Genomic DNA, 7080 nt, shown 5'->3' with positions numbered 1-7080 from the left:
TATAATATTGGTTTGTAGGAATCAACCATCATGTGAACAAATGACAAAATGCTAACTAATTGCCACCTATATCTCAGGAATGATAACATCCACCAAGAAAATATCAAACATCTACTACGCATAATTAATTTGAATATGGGCTAATATTCACTAGTACTCACTATTTGCCAAGCTCGGAAGTAATAGTAGTCCCTCCATTTTTTTTATCTACATATTAGTTTTGTCTTAAGTCATCAGGATTGGTGCCAGGTGAAAGATCGTGGATGTCGCCTAGAGGGGGGATGAATAGGCGCTTTAAAATAATTACGGTTTAGGCTTAAACAAATGCGGAATAAACCTAGCGGTTAATTTGTCAAGCACAAAACCTAAAACAACTAGGCTCACCTATGTGCACCAACAACTTATACTAAGCAAGATAAGTAACTATGTAATAGCAAGATATATGACAAAGAACAATATGGCTATCACAAAGTAAAGTGCATAAGTAAAGGGTTCGGCCGCTCGGGTAAGAGATAACCGAGGCACGCGGAGACGGCGATGTATTCCGAAATTCACACCCTTGCGGATGCTAATCTCTGTTTGGAGCAGCGTGGAGGCCTGTACTGCATGAATATTATCAAAAAATAGATACTGCAGGGAGACCTGTACCACACATAAATTTTATTTTTTAAATAAGTGATGTACAACCCGCAAAAAAAAGATGTGTACAAAGTAGAAAAAATATATGTTTTGTTCCATAGCCAATCATGCAGTGGGCACATTCAACAGTGGTGGAACCCACAATGTTAGGCCCAAACATGCAAGGCCCTGTATATATATAGTACTCCTACATGATAATTGAGGTGGCCACATTTGTCTTGTTTTTCCCCTTTCTTTTTTTTCTCTAGAGGAAAAATCAATAAAAGAAACAAATCCAGCTCACATACTGTCTAGGGTCTACCATAGTGTGGACTCACTCTAGCACCATCATACGGCTTTCCAAATCTCCATGACTCAGGGGAAGAGATTTTAGCATAGTTTTAGCTCACATGAAACCACTAGCAAAATATTTGGGATGGAGTGAATGTGATGTCTCTGTTTCTCTTATATGGGTTTTGTTCCGATATTCTTCGACGTTGCTTGTAGGAGTATTAGTATATTAGTGCTATGGGCCAAACAAGTCAATTAGAAAGATCACCTAAACGTTCATACATGATAACAAACACAATAGTTATTATTTATTTATACATCCAACCTTTTGATGTGACAATTTTTGTTGCTGAAAATTAGTTTGTCCCATCTGCCATAATCAGTGCTAAGTACCTTAATACACATGGCCATATATCTTCCGCCAAGTGGACAATGCAACCACATCCTACCTCTCATCTCAAGCCTCAACAATCAATTTCTTTCTAAAAAAGTGAGTGGTATTCTACACCCCAGCTCCGTGCACTCATGCTACACCCACGCAAGAAAACATAGAAAAAAATAAAAAATAAACTAAAATTTTGTGGGAATGATGGTGAACAAGTGTTATAGATGCTTGCAAAGTTTGGTGATCAAATGACATCCAAGGAGTTCTGTACAAAAATAAATAAAATTACTGAAAATTACTCAAATTGTACACTGTTTGAGCACAACTTGTAATTTTTTTTGTGCGGACCTACTCGAATGTCATTTGACCACCAAATTTTGCAACCATGTATAACATTTGTTCATAATCATTCCCACAAAATTTCAGATTTTTTTGAAATGTTTTAGTGTTTCCTTGCGTGGGTGTAGCATGGGTGCACCGAACTGGGGTATAGCCACTACTTTTCCTTCTAAAAAATAATTGATTTCTTTGTCGGCTGAATATGTTTTACAAAATTGAACTCTTCAATTTGAAAAGGAAGTACTTTAGTACCTACATTGAATGTACATATACTTGCTAGTAATAATTGCCCTAATGATATGGTACAAAAATATCATCATCTACAATGTATTACCCGTTGGGCTAGGACATAAAACAATGCGCTGCTCACTTGTCTTGATGTAATCTCCATACGTCTCAATCTTTTGCATGTCGACGTGTGTCCTCCTTTTGCCACTTATATTTGGAAGAAAATATATCCTGTGATTTTTTATTGCAATGATTAGTTTCATAATGATGTCGTGCTTGTATGAGACGATCTCTTTCCTGAAATTTAGAGGAAAAAAAAATCTGATTTTGGAAATACCAGAGAAATTTGGGCTTGAAATTGGTGGGTTTGAATGTTGGGAGAAATAGGGTTCATGGTTTTTGTTTTTGTTTTTCTTGTCTGGAATATGGGTTATCTCAAGTCTTAACCATCGATTTTTGTGTCGCCTAAATGTGTTTCACAAGTTGGAACTCTTTAATTTGAATAGGGAGTACTTTAGTACCTGGAAGATGCATTGAATCTACATGGTACATGCTAGAACTGCTCCAATTATATGGTCCAAAAATATCATCGTCAAACAATGTACTACACGCTGGTTAATTAGGATATAAAACATGCACTACACACTTGTCTTGATGTACTGCCTTTTATTTTACTCAGTGTGTCTTAATCTTTTGCATGTCGACATGCATGTCGTCTCTTTGCCACCTACATTTGGAAGCAAATATATCATGCCAGTTTTCTTATTGTGACGGTCATATTCATAATAAGGTCATATTCGTATGAGGTGGTTTCTTCTCTGAAGTTCGTCAAAAAAAGTAGCTTTTGAAAATATCCAGAAAAAATATAAGAGTTTGGAAACAAAAACCAGGGAGAAAATTTGGTGTCTTTGAATGTAGGGAGAAACTGGGTTCATGGCCCCCAGGCACATTCATGCGAGAGGTAACTTAGCATGAAAGAGAAAATAGAAATATCAAATCAAGTACAAGGAAAATGGCCTTTTGTGACTTGGGTTAGTTGGTTGGTTCTGATTTGCACTTTTGGGAAAAGCGCAAGATTCCTCGCAGGGGCATTCTCGGAAGAAACGGAGAAGCTCACGAGCGCAAGTGGTCCGGGTAAAATCAAGTGAATAATAAAAGCGATCTGATGTTCACCCCAAGGATTAATTATTGGAATTGGCCGGTGGTCCATGCCTGCACGAAATTATTTTCTTGATATAAAGATAGAACAATTCCTTGCAAAGGCCAGATTTGATTTTACTCAATTTAGCCCTGGATTGAGTGGTAGGAGAAAGAGATAATAAATAATACAAAGCCTCCACTTCATCATGAGAACAAGATCAGTGTGTCTGCTTCTCTAGTCGAACAATGATTTTAGATTTCGCCGAAAGCAGAGAATGATATATATTTGTTTTTTGCATGTAGAACACACATAAGTTCTCTTTGAAACTCAAGCACGCCAAAGTGCGGTAACCTTTTATCAAACGAGATGCAATGTTATAGCCCAAAAACCAAATACTTCGCCTCAACCACCAAAACCTTACAAATGCAAATAAGCACATTAGGTTCTCGACACCTTTGGTTCTATAATGGACAGCTCATAGTTGGAGCGAGGTATGCATGTATTAGACCTAGAGAAAAACGTTTTCATTGTAAAATAAATAAACACATTTTTCATCAAAACACATGGAAAGTTAAAAATTCTAATGCAAGCCACATGTTGAAGCATTATACAACACCGCGACCCATCAAACAAGCACGTGGCGCTCGCCACCAACACCCCGGAGACACCAAGAGCCATATCATCACGCACCCGATACATATAGCACGCCACCTGTTGTGGGCTTAGCATTTATTTTTGAAGGCGTGGGCTTAGCATTTTAGGGAAAACGGAAATATGAATGGTTGGGGAGGGAATGACTATACTTTCTTCAATCTTAGCCATGGAAAAAAACTTCAATGGTTTATTCAACCTCCCTCCCCCTCCCCCTAAGCTACACATAGCCCCGTCATTGATGTACACAATAGTTTTAAAAATATATATGTCTATTTTCCACCAGAAAAAAAAGACAAGTCCAGAATTCTAGCGCAAACCGTCTATTGAACCATGATATAGTACCGCGATCCGTCTCCACTCCATGATATTTCTGTTTTCTGGATGTAAAACTCGTAAAATCTCTCTCAAAGTCGAGCATGTCCAAATATCTAAATGTGTCAGCCTTGTGAACAAGATACAACGTTACATCCCGGAAATTCAATTCAGCTCCCGGGAGCACGTGCTCCCCGGGCCCAAAAATAATTTTTGAAATGTCAAAAATGTCAAGACAAAAATTTTATGTATTCTTAGTCACATCCAAATGCTATCTACAAATTCTGAGGCAAAAAAGTTAAGAATTTTGGCATTTGCAAAAAAAATTGAACACCAAATATTACCCCCATATGTCACCCAAAAAATGTTTTTTTCACCGACGAAACACTGCTACTCCGTTTTCCATGAAAATTGTCAAGCATGCTTGCGACACTAACACGAACATCCACAAAAATTTTCATAATTTTTTGAAAACATTTACTATTTTTTTCGCGTTACTGTTCACCTGAGAGCATGTGCTCCCGAGAGCCAAAACGCCCCTCCCCGTTATATCCCTAAAACCAAACACGACACGTCAACCACCAACCCTTAAAATGCCAATAAGCATATCAGATTCTCGACACATTTGATTCTGTAATGGACAACTTATAGTTGGAGCAAGGTATGCATGTGTTAGACCCCCAGATAAACCAACGTATATACATCTTCATTGTAAAATAAATACACACACTTTTGGCGAAAGCACGAGAAAACCAAATTCTAATGCAAGCCGCCTATCAAAGCAACCATCACCGATGAAGAGTAGCGTAGATTGAAAGGATCCAACCTGAGAACATATGGATGTAGAGGAACGACGACCAGATCCGAGCAAATCCACCAAGGACAGATCTATCGGAGACACATGTCCACACGCACACTGATGATACTAGACACACCATCAGGACAGGGGCTAGGCGGAAAGAACCTTATTCCATCTTCAGGAAGCCGCTGTCGTCTCATCTTCCCGATCAGGACACAAACCCTAAGAAAACATGGAGGAACAACTGAAAACAGAGCCCTCCGGCCGACAAGTTGGGGAAACAACTTCTGGAAGAGAAAATCTCATCTTATGGTTGGAGCGTAGCATCTAGCTGTTAGACCTATACACATTCTAACCTATAAGGACCCTAGCCAACTTGCCACCAGGTGGCTCCCCGGATTTGGTCCGCTTCTGGCCGTTGGATCATCATCGTTTTGGTCAACTGCTTCCTCTCCCCCGTTCGATATTCACCTTGTGGTTAATCTGGTTTTCACCTCATAGTTGTATTTCCAGGTCTATGACTGATGGGCTCGTTCCCAAGTCCCAACGTGGATTGGCTGGGTGAGCCATGAGGCAAGGTGCAGGAGGGTATCACCAATCCACTCCTCCCGGCGCACGCACTGGCACACAAGACGTGCGTGATGGGCGCTACACAAACCCCAATCCATAGCCGCTGCACCCCCTCTTACCCCAATCCCTCATCGACTCAGCCGCCACGAACCTCCCTCCTTCTCCATCGCCACCCTCGCCATCATGGATGAACACCTCCGATCGACCGGGTCCGGGCGGGAGCATAAGGCCACAGAGGTTGTGATGCGTGCGGGAGGTGGAGTGATGGATGCGGGCGAAGTCGATGGTTAGGGGAGGCTCGTCAAATGGAGGAGCAGGAGCAAGGAACTCGAGGTGGTGCAGGTTTGCCTCTACATCCAATCCCCCTTCTCTCACTCAACCTAGGCTACATGGGACTACGAGGAGTGGAAAGCAGAGGTCGTGCATAGGTCAAAGTAGCATGTTTGCCTATACCTTGTTTAAACCTTAGCCAACTTGGCCTCACACAACCGGTGATGTGGTCCACGCTGAGGAAGAGGGAGAAATCGTAGGGAAAGAAGAGGGCATTCGTGTGGTTTCTTCTCCTGTTGATTTCCCCTCTTGCCTGATTTGATTTTGTGGTGAAAACAACGGTGGATTTTCTTTGTTGGCCAGTCTAATTTGGGTTTGATTTATGCCTTCGATTCCATCCTTTTTGACTTTCTATTCATGTTGCTTTGATTGCAAGAAAGGGAACCCAATATAGCTTGTTGCAAATCATTTCAAAGTTTTCTTGAAAGACCATAGATTTCGGCAAAAGCACGGGAAAACCAAATTCTAATGCAAGCCCCCCATCAAAGAGTTATACAACACCGGGACCATCAAAGAAACACGCCACGCTAGCCACCAACACCTCATAAACGCCAAGAGCCACTCATCACACATAGTACCTATGGCACGCCATCCGTTGTGGGCTTCATTTTGGGAAACAACTTCTTGAAGAGAAAATCTCATATTATAGTTAAAGCGTGCCATCTAGCTGTTAGACCTATACACATTAATGTATATATCAGTGGCGATGCTAGCCGAGAATGGTAGGGGCTAAAACAGAAAATATGAATGGTTGGGGAGGGAGGGGATGACTATACTTTCTTCAATCTTAGTGCTAGAAAAAAATCAATGATTTTTCCAATCCCCCCCCCCCAAACATGTATAGCCCCGCCATTAATATACACAATTGTTTTACTTAAAATAACATATGCTTCAATTTTCTGCGGAAAAAAGGCAAGTCCAAAATTCTAGCACAAACCGTGTGTGGAACCATGATACAATAACGTCATCTGTCTTCACAATAAATATTTTTGCTTCTAAATGTAAAACACGTAGGATCTCTTTCAAAGTTGGGAGCATCCAAATATCTAAAGTGTGACAACCTTGTGAAACAAGATACAATGTCATATGCCTAAAACCAAACATGTCACATCATCCACCAACCTTAAAATGCCAACAAGCACATCAAGTTCTCGAAACCTTGATTTTGTAATGGACGGCTTATAGTTGAAGGCGTAGTACCTACATATCAGACTAAGATAAAAACCAGTGTATATAAAGTGTATTTCACTAAAAAGAAAAATCAAACACGTCACGCCAGCCATCAACCTTAAAATGCCAACAAGCACATAAGGTTCTCGAAACCTCGATTTTGTAATGGACGACTTATAATTGAAGACGCAGTACCTACGTATGAGACTAGGACAAAAGCCAGTGTATATAAAGTGTGTGTGT

This window comes from Triticum dicoccoides, chromosome 5B, assembly GCF_002162155.2.
Source record: "Triticum dicoccoides isolate Atlit2015 ecotype Zavitan chromosome 5B, WEW_v2.0, whole genome shotgun sequence".
NCBI classification, from domain to species: Eukaryota; Viridiplantae; Streptophyta; class Magnoliopsida; order Poales; family Poaceae; genus Triticum; species Triticum dicoccoides.
Note: the sequence above shows the minus strand (reverse complement) of the source record.